The following is a 13999-nucleotide window of genomic DNA, read 5'->3' as shown; positions in this document are numbered from 1 at the left end:
TACGGCTCTGTAGTTTCCAGGATCTGTAGATGGCCCACTTTGTGCAGAGGGATGACTGTTGCTGTTCTCCATTCATGAGGCCTTAAGCCTGTTTGGAGGCTACAGTTATATAGCAATTCTAGATGGCCTGATGGGTCATGTTTGATGGTATTTAGAAGGCATCTTGGAATATTGTCTAGGCCCACTGATGCAGTGTTCTCGGCTTAGAGAGAGCATTCAGGACCTGTTCCCTAGTCATTGCAAGGGAGAGTTATATTTGATGGTATTTCCTGAGGGAAGGTTGGGGGTATAGCTGGATCTGAATTTGTCAGTCAGTATATCTTCTGGCTCAGTATAGGTGGCTCCATTTACAATGAGCTCTGCACACAACTGTATACTGTCTTGCAGATATAACTAAAGAATGCCTTGTGGTTATCCTTGGCCTGGGAGGCCAAATTTACCTCAAATTTGGCTTTGGTAGACCTTATTTGTCCTCTGTGTTGTTTGGTTAGTTTGATGAGAGTGTTTTTTTCCTGCTGAGTGCTGCACCTCCTAATTTTTGCCACGATTTTCTTTCTCCTGTTATACAACCTATTGACTTTGTGATTCCACCAGGGTGGTTTATTTTTTGTTAGTGCTGTGCTTCTTCCTGATGGCTACTGTTGCCTCTATGCTGCTATTGACATGCTTGTATAGGCTTTCTATGAACAATTCTACAAAGACAGCAGTGTTCTCAAGTTTATGAGGGTTTCAAATTGTGTCAGGTTATCACCTAATAGCAGGATGTTAGCCTTAGAGTAGTTCCTGAATATTCCAGAGTTAGATGTGGGGGTCTATATTTTATTTTTACTTCAAAGGAGACCATTTTGTGGTCTGACCTTAGCAGAGAAGACATTACACTAAGGGGTGTGCAGCATTCTCCCATATTAGTGAGGACCAGATCCAGTATGGTTGCACCCCTGGTTGGTGTATTGACGATCTGGTCCAGGGAGTTTGTGTTTACAAAATCCAGGCATCTCTGTGCCTGTACATTTGGTGTCATATAGGATTCCCAGTTATTAGTGAGGTAATTAAAATCACCCATGAATATGGTATTTGGTTGGATGGTGAGTATTTCAAATAAGTTTAAATACATGGTATGGGTTCCTGTGTCATGGAGGGGGGGGGGGGGGACTATAGCTCGCAAGGAAGTGGTACCAGATTTTGCCTATGGTAATTTGAACATGGACTAGCTCAAGTGCATTGTCTTGTTTGACCAGCCTTGAAGAATAATTATTTTTTATGTAAAACAAGACACCTCCACCTTTAGTTCCTGTCTGTGTATAGCTGGTCTAAATGTGTAGTAGGCATTATAACCTTGCATTAGTGTGCTCTCCATGGCTTTAAACCATGTCTCTGTGACTGCACAGACATCAGCATTCTCTAGGGTGAAGAGAGCTTCAAGGGAGTAGAGTTTTTTTAGACTCCTAGCACTGAGCAGTAATACCTTTAGATTTTCTTGGTTTTGGTTTGATATATCGGTAATACTTTCAGTTTGGCATTCTCTAAAAAAGGCATTATGGGGGAAGGCAATATTTTAGCCAATATTCCAAAGGCATGCACCTGGAGTGTTTTTGCCTGGGTCTCCACTGAAAATGGGCTCTGTCTCAGTCAGATTTTCCTGTAAATAAATAAATAAATAAATAAAAATAATATAGGTCTATATATTTGCTTTGAATTGTGTGTGATGGGTGCAGCATTTGTACTACTGGCAACCTTATTGACATTAGGAGTACTTGTATGTGAGAGCTTTGTCCCCAGTGACATTGTATAAATACATCTCTCACATACCATATCAGTTTGTTTGAAAATTAACTGGTTGTCAGTAAACATGAGGCAATTTCTACATTGTCACAGGATGCCCATATCCACCAAGCTGGTAACAGAGAAAGTTCATATCCATGGCAAAAGATCCTTTATATTGATTAGACAATTGGAGTGAGAATATAAAGCAATGTCAGGAGTATCCTGTTTGCAACTTTGGAGACAGTGTTTGTCACTACATACTAGTTGTCCATTGTGTAAGTAGGTATTGGTGACATTTCAGTCTTACTGTTACAGGAAAAATGTCACTTAAAGTGTCTGTGTCTATACAGGACTTCCTGTTCTAACTTATAGTTTTGGTGTGATTGACTGGCTACAAAAGATATTGGATCAGTTGGACAGGAAAACAAGATAAATGCTTCACGCTTATCAGATGATATATAAAAATCAGTGTATACCAAGATTATATATTCCTCACTCTGCAGGAGGTATGGGCCTTCTTGAAATTGATTCCATGCGTGGATCTGCAGTTGTGGGATTGCATACATATCTGCTGACCTCATCAGATCCAAACATAGTGAAAGTTTTAAAATATGAGACGTTTAAGATGACCTCTCTGTTTATTTTAGCTGACGCTTTCCATTGTCAAATGTGAATGCAAACCAAGCCAGAAATAGACAAAAATCAGCCAGCAACTGAATGTTCCAAAAAAAAACGAAAGAATATAAGGAGAAGGATCAGATGAGATGCAAAAAAAAAAATGTAGAAAGGCCATCAATACAGTGACAAGTACAGAGAACTCTTGCAAGAACCTTGATCAGGATTTGGCACAGGAATGGTTAAGAAGAGGTGAATTGAAACCAAAAGATGAACAGTTAATAATGGCAGCCTAGGATAGTGGACTATGTACATGTTGGTTTACAAAGTTCATTGAACATGTGGGAGAAAGAAACAAATGCAGGTTCTATAAAAAGAAATTGTAAACAGTCACACATCTTGTTACTGGGTGTTATACACTCATGGCCGAAAGGCACAAAAATGTGGCAAGACTGTTGCATTGGGAATTATACAGACACTACAATACAGAACTAGCTGAGGAGCACTGGAAACATGAATCACAAAGCATTATAGAGAATGATGAAGTTTGTATCACATGGGATCACCCATTACCAACAGTTCAAAAAACTAGATGTAGGAAAACCAGATATAGTAGTCCATGAAAAAAAGATAAAAGTAGCACTGATCATTGAAATTATGCCTAACGGTTATAGTATCTTACATACATAGGGACACAAATCATAGTATATCAGGCTTTGCAGGAAGAAGCTAGAGCAATGTGGAAGAAAGATACCCAGACAGTTCCAAATTTAATAGGAGCAATGGGTCTAACAGAAAAACAAATCTACAGTTGTACTTAAATATGCAACCAATATGTGTGACTCTATATGATTTGCAGAAGGAGTCCGTTCTGGACAAATTGCAGGTGCTACAAGGAGTACTTTTATTTAACATCAAAGACTGAAACAAAACTCATTTCATGAACTTTAATTATACCCAAACTTAGGAATAGTGTTCATTCCCATCATGGTATTAGAAACCCAAAAGGCTGGGAGAAATTAAACCAAGTAAAAGCGGTAATTGCTTAAGACCATTGTGGACTGTTTTGAGGAGTTTCTATTTCCACTAGAGACACACAACTGCAGCACTGGTGTATATAAATTTGGAGGTGTGCATAATTAGCCCCTGGCGTGGAGGGGGCCTTGCTCTTATGAAAAACGTTTTTGTTCTGTGCCATTGCAAGGAATGGCAAAAACATGTTTTGAATGATTGTGATCATGTAAGTGACACCTGAATGATTGTATTCAGACTTATTTGTACACTTTCCTTAACCTGGAAACTAAACTTTCTTTGAAACATTTTACTAGTTTTTCGTGTTATTACTTTCAATGTTTTGCTGTTAGTTTTTAACACTGCCACTGCTATTGCTGTGCTAGTCTATTAAGACATTTTTACTTCCCATTTGTTAATCCTGACTGATTGTTTTCTTGCAGGACTCAGTTCCATCCTGCTCTGCTTCAACTCGCTATGCATAGATTCACTTCACTCTCTAGCCTACCTCCATTCCCAGCCACCCCTGCCATCACTTCCTTTATATTGGGCCTACCTCTCCCTATCAAAATTCCAATCTAGAATAAGATCCCTAACTCCTCTCACCTGCAGCAAGATAACCAGCTCAAAATAACCCCTCACAGGCTCTCACTTCTCCCAGCCACATAAAATTACATCTGACTCATCTGCCCTTCATACAATTACATGCACTTACATTTCATTATTAGTGTCCTTAGTTATAATCTACTACTTATACCACTGACTGAGTTCAAATATCATTGATGCACCTCCATTTCCTTTCTCATTATTACTTAATTAGAATTAACTAATAAGACAAATCTTCTCCACTCACTTCTCTTCATTAACTTCACCTCTGCCTGTCTCCACTTTATACTACACTTCACTTTTTCCTATTCTCTGTAATCACTGACATTTTCAGTGCTTCTCCAAGCATCATGTCTCTTTCTGTTACTGCGACCATCCTATCTAATAAATGATCACTGTATACTTTCACCTCTATAAACCTCTCCTACTGCAGTCTGCTCAGCACACTAAGAAATCAGGAGTAGCTATACAAATATATCTCCCCCTGCCTTTTTAATCCCTCACTTTGTCTTTATTTCAAGCACAAAATACTTCACTAGTACCCCTCTACTCAAAAAATAAAACTCATGCATATCTCCTCTTAATCAGTACACTACCTCTCAAAAATCCCACAGTGTGGTGATGTTCACCCCCAACCCAGGCCTGAAAACACAAACAATTAATCTAAATAGCAAAGAACCACCCCTACAAACTTATGAATTAACTAACACTCTTTCATTTACCACCTCAATCTATACCTCCTCCTAGCTGTACTATCCTATCATTAAACAACCAGCTATCCTTATTAATAAAACTAACACATCAGACCTCTAACCCCTAACCCCATCATTCTCCCACTTGTCGTCCAAAAAAAAATGAATATTGTCACTGTTAATCTCCATAACATTTGAAACAAAATTACAGAACTACCTGCCTGGATATCACAGTATAACTCTGATAATGATATTCTTGCCATCACAGGAATATGGCTTAAGCTTAACATTAAAGATTCTGACCTACTCCCTACAGGCTATAGTATTATCAGAGCTGATATGCTCCACAATAATTCAGGAGTAGTAGCCTTAATGTATCCAAGTTCATACAATCTTTCTCCTTATTCACTCAACATCCTGAAATTCCAAAATGCTGAAATACTAGTATCACTACTAAAGCTTAACAATAAAAAAAAAACATGTTTTGTTACAGTCTATATCCCACTTGGAAATAATATAACAACTTAAGAAATCCTCTCTTGGACAACTAATTATATACCGTATGAAAAAAATCATACTAGGATATGTAATTATTGACTGGCAAAATTTTACATCAGATTTTTCTCTCAGCTAGTATAAACATTTATGGTTACACACAACTTATCAAAACACACACTAGATTTAATAATACCAACAGGAAAGGTACAAGTCTATATACTGGTTTCTGACCCTAGTAAATTTACAAAGCCTGGGACCTGTCCAAACTCAGTTAGTGGCCACCTTTTAGCATATACCCACAGAAATACTACTCACTAACCTAACACTCACCATCCTAAAACAACCTGAAACCTTTCTAAATTCAATGTATTCTCCTCCATCGATACATTGAAAGCCTTTAATTGGTCTGTCATAAAAACTCTTCTACATAATGAGGCAGTCAGTACTTTTCATACCTTATTCTTAAATACTTTAAACAGCCACACCCCACTCTGCAAAACAAGGGAAAATTAACCATGTACCATGGCTCACTACCCAGATAAAACTACAATGTATAAAAGAGAAAGCTTGGCAAGAATAGTTTAAACTTAAAACTCCCTATAACCTGCAAATTTATATAGAATTGCGCAATCTGAGTAAAAATCAAGTTAAGGTAGATAAAAAAAAATACTCTGGCCATCTACAACTTTAGCACAAAAATGACCTCAAAAAATTCTGGATATCAGTATGTAAGCTGTTACATCCATACTCAAACAAAAAACCCAAACCTTCTCATAACAGTTCTCCACTAGAAATTGCAACCATGTTCAACACCTATTTCACAGAAAGCATTACTTCCCTAATTAAAAAATATTTACCCCATCCAGTCTTTCTACCATCCTTCAATAAAACTCATCCTAGTAATTCAACAAACAACAGGTTAGACCAAAACCAACATTGTCATTATGCCATGAACACTACAATTTCCTTTACCCCCCCCCCCCCAAATTATCCCTATCTGAACCTAATTTACCCTCTACATCAGTTTCTAGCAAGTTTCACTTAGGACCTGTCCCCTCATCAATGATGAAAAAAACTTCTACTTAAACTCAAACCTTGCTTCACTGCAGCTGACAACCTTCCATCTGAATAACTAAAGATATCTGCTGATTATATGGCATATCCAGTCTCTATCCTTATCAGTAAATCAATATCTGAATCCTATGTACTCTCACTATGAAAAAAATCCTATATTATCCCTTCTCATAAAGTTGGCATCTCAGCTGATGTCTCTAACTTTCAGCCTACTGCAATATTATCACCTCTCTTAAAAATTCTTGAAAGATGTATTCATATGCAACTCCTTCACTATCTTCTAATAAAATGGCTCTTAACATCCACCCAATATGGCTTCTGCCCAAATCACAGTACAACTACTGCCCTCCTATCATTCACTGACACTTTAACCAAATACAGGGACTAGGGCACACTTGTTTCCTTCTTATTCCTTGACCCCTCAAAGGCTTTTGATGCAGTTTCTCACCATAAACTCCTGTATAAACTGTCTCAACTTGGACTAGCTCCAGTCTATGAAATAGCAGAAAACTCTCTCTCTCCATACCTGTGAGTCTCCACTGGCGTACCTCAAGGATCTTTTCTTGGTCCCTTCCTCTTTAACATCTTTATCAATGACCTCTATACCTCCATAGGCCCAGCCTTTTTTATACAGTATGATGAGTTTGCACTTACATGTGCAGCTAATAACTTGCCTCATCTCCTCCATATCATGTAAGAAGCTTTTTCCTCAGTTAATAAAATGGCTCTGTAATGTCCAGCTACTATTCAACCCTAAACAAACAAAATTGCTGCTATTTTTTCCAAATCACACACACATGATAAAGCAAATTTCAAAATCTTTTCACTAAACAAAACTGAAATTGAAGTAGTCTCCCATACAGGCATAAAAACTTCCTTAGCAACACTACCAAAACCACTCTTACCATTACTTACATTTTCCCACCTTTGTTATGCAGTGCACCCATCCTAACCAGCCTTCAGGCTGAAGGCTGCGAAATTTGCCAGTAACAAACAATACTGCAGCTACTACTGTATTGCCCTAAAGGCTTTGAATTGGCTTGAATTGCTTCACCGCTTAGATTACATACAGCTCATCTCCTCAAACAGCGTTATTCACAAACTCAAAGACTGTTTGGCCTTTACTCCTATCCTCCATTCCAATCACCCTAATAAACTCCTTTGAGCTAATGAACATCTTCTCAGCATAGATAAACCCCATAAACCCTCTGGCCAAACTCTCTACTCATACTCTGTAAATAAAAAATGGAATTGTATCCCTTTTCACATCATATCTACCTCTAACCTCTCCAACTTCAAACAACTAAAGACTACTGAAATCAAATAGCTCTCTGCTCCTGCTCTACTTCAGACTGAAGTATTCCCTCCCTCCTTCCACCACCAGCATACTTTGACTATGTTCAGAGAGAAAGAATTAGCAAAATCTATTTCTTAGACAAAAATCAAATATATTTTTCCCTAGCCTATATTATCTAGTCATCTCTGTTCCAAAGAGTGTCCTCAGTGTGTTCAATGTCATCTCAATGAACTGCAAGTTGTGAATACTTTATCTATTGAGAATATTCTGTTTCAGCTTGTCATAGCTCTCCAAATATTTGAGCTATGTATGCATAGATTCACCCTGTATGAACTGAAGCTGAATTCTGAAGTCATTCTTCTGTATTAGGCTTTGTAATAACTTTGTTTATTTTACCGTAACCATATTATGTTAATGTGTAGCTTTTCTCTCTGGGCATCTGTTGAATCTGGACTATTATCCCAGTTGGACTTCCTTGGTAAACAAATGTCAAATAAATAAAAAGTAAGATCCTTTATAGCGGAAGTCCTGTCAGAGATCAAGCCTCACCTTCTATGCTGTACTTAAGCTGTTAGACCGCAGCATCCATAGTCTGTTAAGTGACTGCAACCCCCCTACTGACTCATATGCATGTTTCAGTTGTGATCACTGACCTCAGCCAGCCCTCATTTATATCAGTAATTCAGCCCCCATACAGACCTACATATTGTTGCATTGACCAATAATTATTTCCAGTTCTGCCTGCCCTATTTGCAGTTAGCTACTCCCCTAATGAAGTAAGATTCTGCAACTGGCTCTCCATTTCTGAGGCAGCTGTTAGCCCCTCTCTCTCTCTGTACTGCTAGATGGCACAGAGCCAGATACCTTACCTATCCCGTAGGTTAGTGGATGATGTGCATCCAAACTACATGCAGAGCGGACAGCCCCCTGCCCTCTCCATGAGATATGTTGCACCAGAGGCATTCTTCCCTATGATGTGCTGTTAATTGAGTACATTGCAACTGTCGGTGTGTTACATCTTCCTAGTGTAGGGTGGCTGGGTCAGCATATAATGGTCATTATTGTTAGCCAGGCCCTGCTAGTCTCCCTCAGGTAGCCCACCAAGACACCATATGTCAGGCATTTGGTAATGTGGATAACTTCAGTATAAATCCTCACAATGCTGTTGGCAAAGGTCACCGAGTCCCAGCTCCTGTGTCTGCCTGAACAAACTTTGTTTGGTAGGAGGCTCCATTTCTGATATACTTTACTGTAGTCAGCATTTATGTGATTAGTTAGTCAGAATTATGATTCTGCTGAAAAGGTTGTTTTTGTCAGAACAAGTCCTATCTCTCAGATTACCATAAAGTATGAAAACTGATTTTCTCTGACATTTACCAATTTTGGATTTGGTTAAGAGTGTGTTTGTATGGGAATAGTGGCCTTTGATATGTGGGTCTATTACAGATTTACTGCCTCAAAACAAAATTGCATTTTTTTTGTGTGGTTTTTTTTTAGGCACTGTTCTTTTATACAGTGGTACATGTGGGAAATTTCACAAATCAAAGCAGAACTTAATAAATTACATTTAAGACTCAGCATACAGCAACCATTTATTCTCCTAGCTATGATATTATTTTTTATAATATTTTATAATATACGTAATATGGAACTGGCTTATACAGTGGGTACATTTGTGGATCCTTTCTGATCTTTCTAATTACTGAAATATGTAATTTCATTACCTGAATTGTAATGGAACAAGTTTACTTTCCTATTACTTTCCTGAAAGCCTTATTCAAAAGATTTATTTTTATAAAACTGCTGAAATACCATCAGTTTTCCCTTTGAGTCTCACCATGTCTCTCTGCAGTTCTTTCTTTGTTATAGGTTCGTCAGTAAAGCTCACTTGCCTTCACTGAACCACAGTAGGCTTAACCTGGCAAAGAAATCTGTCATTTTCTATTGATCTAGTTAATGCAGTGCTGCACGAAGTACATTTATGAAAAACACATAAAGGATTTTAGAAACTTTATTCCTCCAGCCTCTGCATTCCAGATTTTATTTATTTTTTTATCTAGTGTTGCGAACAGCCTTTTTCTGAGCCTGTGTGTTATTTTCTTTAAAGAGCTTAAAGTACGTTCCTAATACTTGGCTTGTATATAATCAACTTTCTAACTTTAGATGCAGTACTCAGAATAACTATTGTCCTTTTATTAATGTTTTTTGTATAATGTGTAACTGACTATTTTATGGAGTTTTCTCCCTGGGCCTCTGCTGAAAAAGGGCTAGTAAGCTCATCTGGGCATACCCGGTTAACAAATGTAAAGTAAATAAATAAAAATAATAAAAATAATTCATCTAGCCCCATATTTGAAAAGGACCTCTTATTGCATCAAACTTTATTTTGAAGATTGCCTTATAGATTACATATTCCTGATTCTCTATTCTTCCCCAGTTTTAACTATAAAAGATAACATAAATATAACACCTTTATCAAAAGTACAGTGTTTTTCCTGAGAAACCTTGAAACATTGCAAATGCCTAGGGAGGGATGGTTACTTAGAACAGCGACAGAAAACATTCTCCTTCTGTTTAGCATCTTATTTATATACTCTCCATTTTGTTGGAGATTTCATAGAGAACACACTACTATGCCTTTCCCTTTGACATGTATGCCATTAGGCTAGGTTCATACTTCCTATCTGCATTCTGATGACAGACTAAAAAATCAATTTTGGGCCATGGAATCAGTAGATGATACTTGTGTGCTGTTTTGTAATTATGTCTAAATGCCTCCGGTCATCAATCTTTTCACTCAGGCAGATGTACAGAAGGCATTTCAGGGTCTGTTCATTGAACACATTGGGTATAGTTGGGTTCCCTGAGAACTCCTGAGTCTCCCTGAGGTCATTTAGGACTCTGTAGCAGCACACGCACATTAACATAAATTTAGGAAGTTCTGATTTTTTTGACATCTTGGTAATGGTACAAAACCAGATTACCTTATGTCACCCCTAATATTTTGGCTTTACACTGAACCTTTGCCTAGAGGTCTACAAGAATCAGGCATAACTCAAGGTATTTTACTAAGGGTGAATACTACAAAAACAACATTGCTTCTTACTAGCCGAAATTCGTAACTTAATATAAAATCATTTTCCACATATTCTGGATGGTATGGAAACATTTTACAAAATCTTTTAGTGACAAAATACATTGCAGTAAGGCAGAATTAAGCTGCACACTTCATAATCGTTTCCTTGCTATGAAACAGAATGTTACCAAACAGGATAGAACTTGGTGCTACTATTACTCATCACTGGAGTAGTTATGCTTTAGTTTTTCAGTTATTAATCTATTAACTTGAGCATGGAATAAAACCTCTTCCTGAGGAGAGAGACTCGGACAGTAAGTCTGTTATACAGAAAAACTTTTTAAGTGATACCTTATACTTCCCCAACTCACATCTCAACAACTTTAAGCTATGATCCAGGGTTCTCCAACATTTCAATTGCAGGTAGAGCCAGAATGTGATGGATGTACTACAGAAAAACAATCCCTGGGATTCAGAAACACTGCAGCAGTGATTGCTGCTCACTGTACATGCATGATGATCCTCAATGCTGATTAGCAATGAATGCAGCCAAGCAAGTGTATGTGCCAAGAAACTCATAAAGCCTTCTGGCTATGGCCCCAGCAGGGACTGCAGAAAGTCTGTCTAGGAGTGCGGTGCATCTCCAGGGAAATAGGAACAGCAGGAAGGCTGGTCTGTCAAGCACCAGCCCTGACTGTGCTTAGTGCAATCTCATGTGCACATTTGTAGCTAGAGAAAGAAGCAATGTGGCACTCTCACTGGGTCATGAGGCTTGTGTGCTGATCTGTTTTTTGACCCAGTGATACATATATGTAGAGCAGATAAACTGTGGAAAGGAGTAAGGCAATTAATATGAAGCTAGGAGGGATAGACTAGAAATCAAGGCCACACAAACGAAAATATAACAGATAAGACTGTGAAGGGAGGTGATGACACAGTTACGGATGTAGAAGACAATGCCGAAGGGGGCAGCAGAGACACAGAAGAAAGACAGTGGTGGTGCCAGGGGGTGCAGGTGAGTGTGGAAGCGGGGCGCACCACTGACAATGGTGCTGCTGACAGTGATGTAGTAGCCACTCGTGGTGGTGCAACATGCCTGTTTGGGGATGTGGGTTCCAGTCTGGATCCTGCTGAATACAAAGATCAAGTAAATGAAGAGAAAAAAAATCAAAACAACACGTACATGAGCTGGAGAGAGAAAAGTGCAAATAAACTGACCAGATACAGGTACAGCATCATCCTAGTCTGACCATTCCACTGCAAAAGTAAGGTAAGAATCATCTTACTTTAACAATGATGTGCTTAAACATAACCTCAACAAGAGCTGAACCCACAGCCTTCATCACAAGCCTTGTCAAGGGTACTTCATTCACTGGCTCAGCTACAGCAGTAAGCAACCTTCTGGAAAACATAACAGTAGCTGTGTTTAAAACCCTTGCAGAATGAAAGAGACAAAAAGCATACAGCCCTGAGGGGACTTGAATCCATAACCTCCATCATACGTACCGTGCAAAGAACTTAATTTAAAAGTGGAGTTACAGCTGTAGTCAAAGAAAAAAACGTTTAGGGAAAAATAGCTCATTTGTGTCACTCATTTGCAGAATAAAATAATATAAGATCTTACAATAATACCGGAGGACACCACCTTTGGTATCTAATTCATTATTCACTAACAAAGTTGGCACTGTAATAGTACGCAAAGTGAAGTGATCAAAACTTGGTGGTCATACCCAATTTTGTTTGTGTCGACTGCTGTACAACAATACTCAGCTCACTTGAAAAACTGATGCGGATATAATTAAGTGGGATGGATATGTCCAATATAAGTAGTGAATGTTAGTAGGTGTACATATTAATTGAAGGTGTGAGTTATATCAGCCAAGCCTGCTGTGATGTGATGAACAGTGTTAGTACTCATTAGTTACACATAGGTATCAACAGTGTTCTCCCTGACTTGCTGTGCACAGTACAATCACAAAAGATAAGTGATTTGGAAGCCCTAGATAGGCATGGGTGAGATGTGTTTGTCTATTTTTAACCAGATTAAAAGGTGGGAATGAGAGTATAGGGAAGATATGAGAAGGAAAAGCAAGCAAACAAGGTTAGCAACTAAAGAATGAGGAGAATGGAGGTGGAGGAGGTGAGGTGATTCTTTTGTTGGATAGGCGTCCATTTGTCCTGCATAAAGAGAAGTAAGTTGGGGAAAGAAATATGGGAAGAAGAGGAAGGTAAGAGGATTAGGATATATAACAGGGAAGAAGGACATGACTGGGAGAGTGAGGGGTAACATAATAAGGGTGGTAGAACACAGTGCTGAAGGAGGCATCAGCTAAACAAAGGAAAGAGAAGGGTGAGAGGGTGGCCATTCAAACAAAAGGGAGGGGAACATAAGAATAGGGGATAGGATGGGACACTGCAGCTGAAGTCCCTGCCAGCTCTGACCCAGTGGGTGGTTACTCACCACCTGGGTACTATCACCACAGGGCCCTGTCTCAGATGGTGGAGATAGTGTTTGGCAGGGACACAACTCAATCAGTCACCGGAGGAGGCTCTCCATCTAGCCTTTTCAGACATATAAGCTCCTGTCAGTTATCTCCCCCCTATAATGTTTGCCAGCTGATGGTGTGTGACAAAGGTATCACTTCCACTGGCACTGCTACCAGCAAGTACAACCCTCCCAGCATCCAGTGCAGGGCCATCTGTAGTGGGTGGTGCAGGTAGGGCAAGGGGTGTGGAGTTGACTGCGGCAGGCTGGGACCCAGATGTGCTGGGTGCTACTGGTTTTGGTGATGGTGGTTGTTGTGCTACTGGTTTTGGTGATGGTGGTTGTTATGCTACTGTCACCTCAGGCAGGGGGAAGTGGCTTTGCCTGTGGGATGAGTGCAGGTCAAGATGGTGCTGTGTATAACAGTAAAATAAATGGATAGAAAGAAAATAATAAACAAAATAAATGTATTTAATAGAAGGACAGTGACAAAAAGGGTGGGAGAGAGAGAGAGAGAGAGAGAGAGAAAGAGAGAGAGAGAAATACAAACATCATGAAAAAACAAAGCTAATATATTTTTGTTGTATGATTAAGGTAACTTAATATACCTGACTGAGCAACAAACACATTTCCCATTTTTTTAACAAGGCTATTAGCATAGAAAGTGAGGGGAGGACCTGAACTCATGGCCATGAATACCTGTATTCTGTAAAGCAAATGATTACTGTAATCAGCTACTGGGATAAGCCAACAGGAGTCTGCATTCTAAGACACAATAATAGGATGGTGGAGACATGTACATATACAATAAAACTGCTGATTAGCCATACATGTCCCTTACAAGTCATGCACAAAGGAAACAAACATATTGACAACTATTG

The sequence above is a fragment of the Protopterus annectens genome, chromosome 3.part1, assembly GCF_019279795.1.
Source record: "Protopterus annectens isolate FY-2018-M chromosome 3.part1, PAN1.0, whole genome shotgun sequence".
Classification (NCBI taxonomy): Eukaryota; Metazoa; Chordata; order Ceratodontiformes; family Protopteridae; genus Protopterus; species Protopterus annectens.
The sequence above is the reverse complement of the archived record's forward strand: the minus strand, read 5'-3'. Positions refer to the sequence as shown.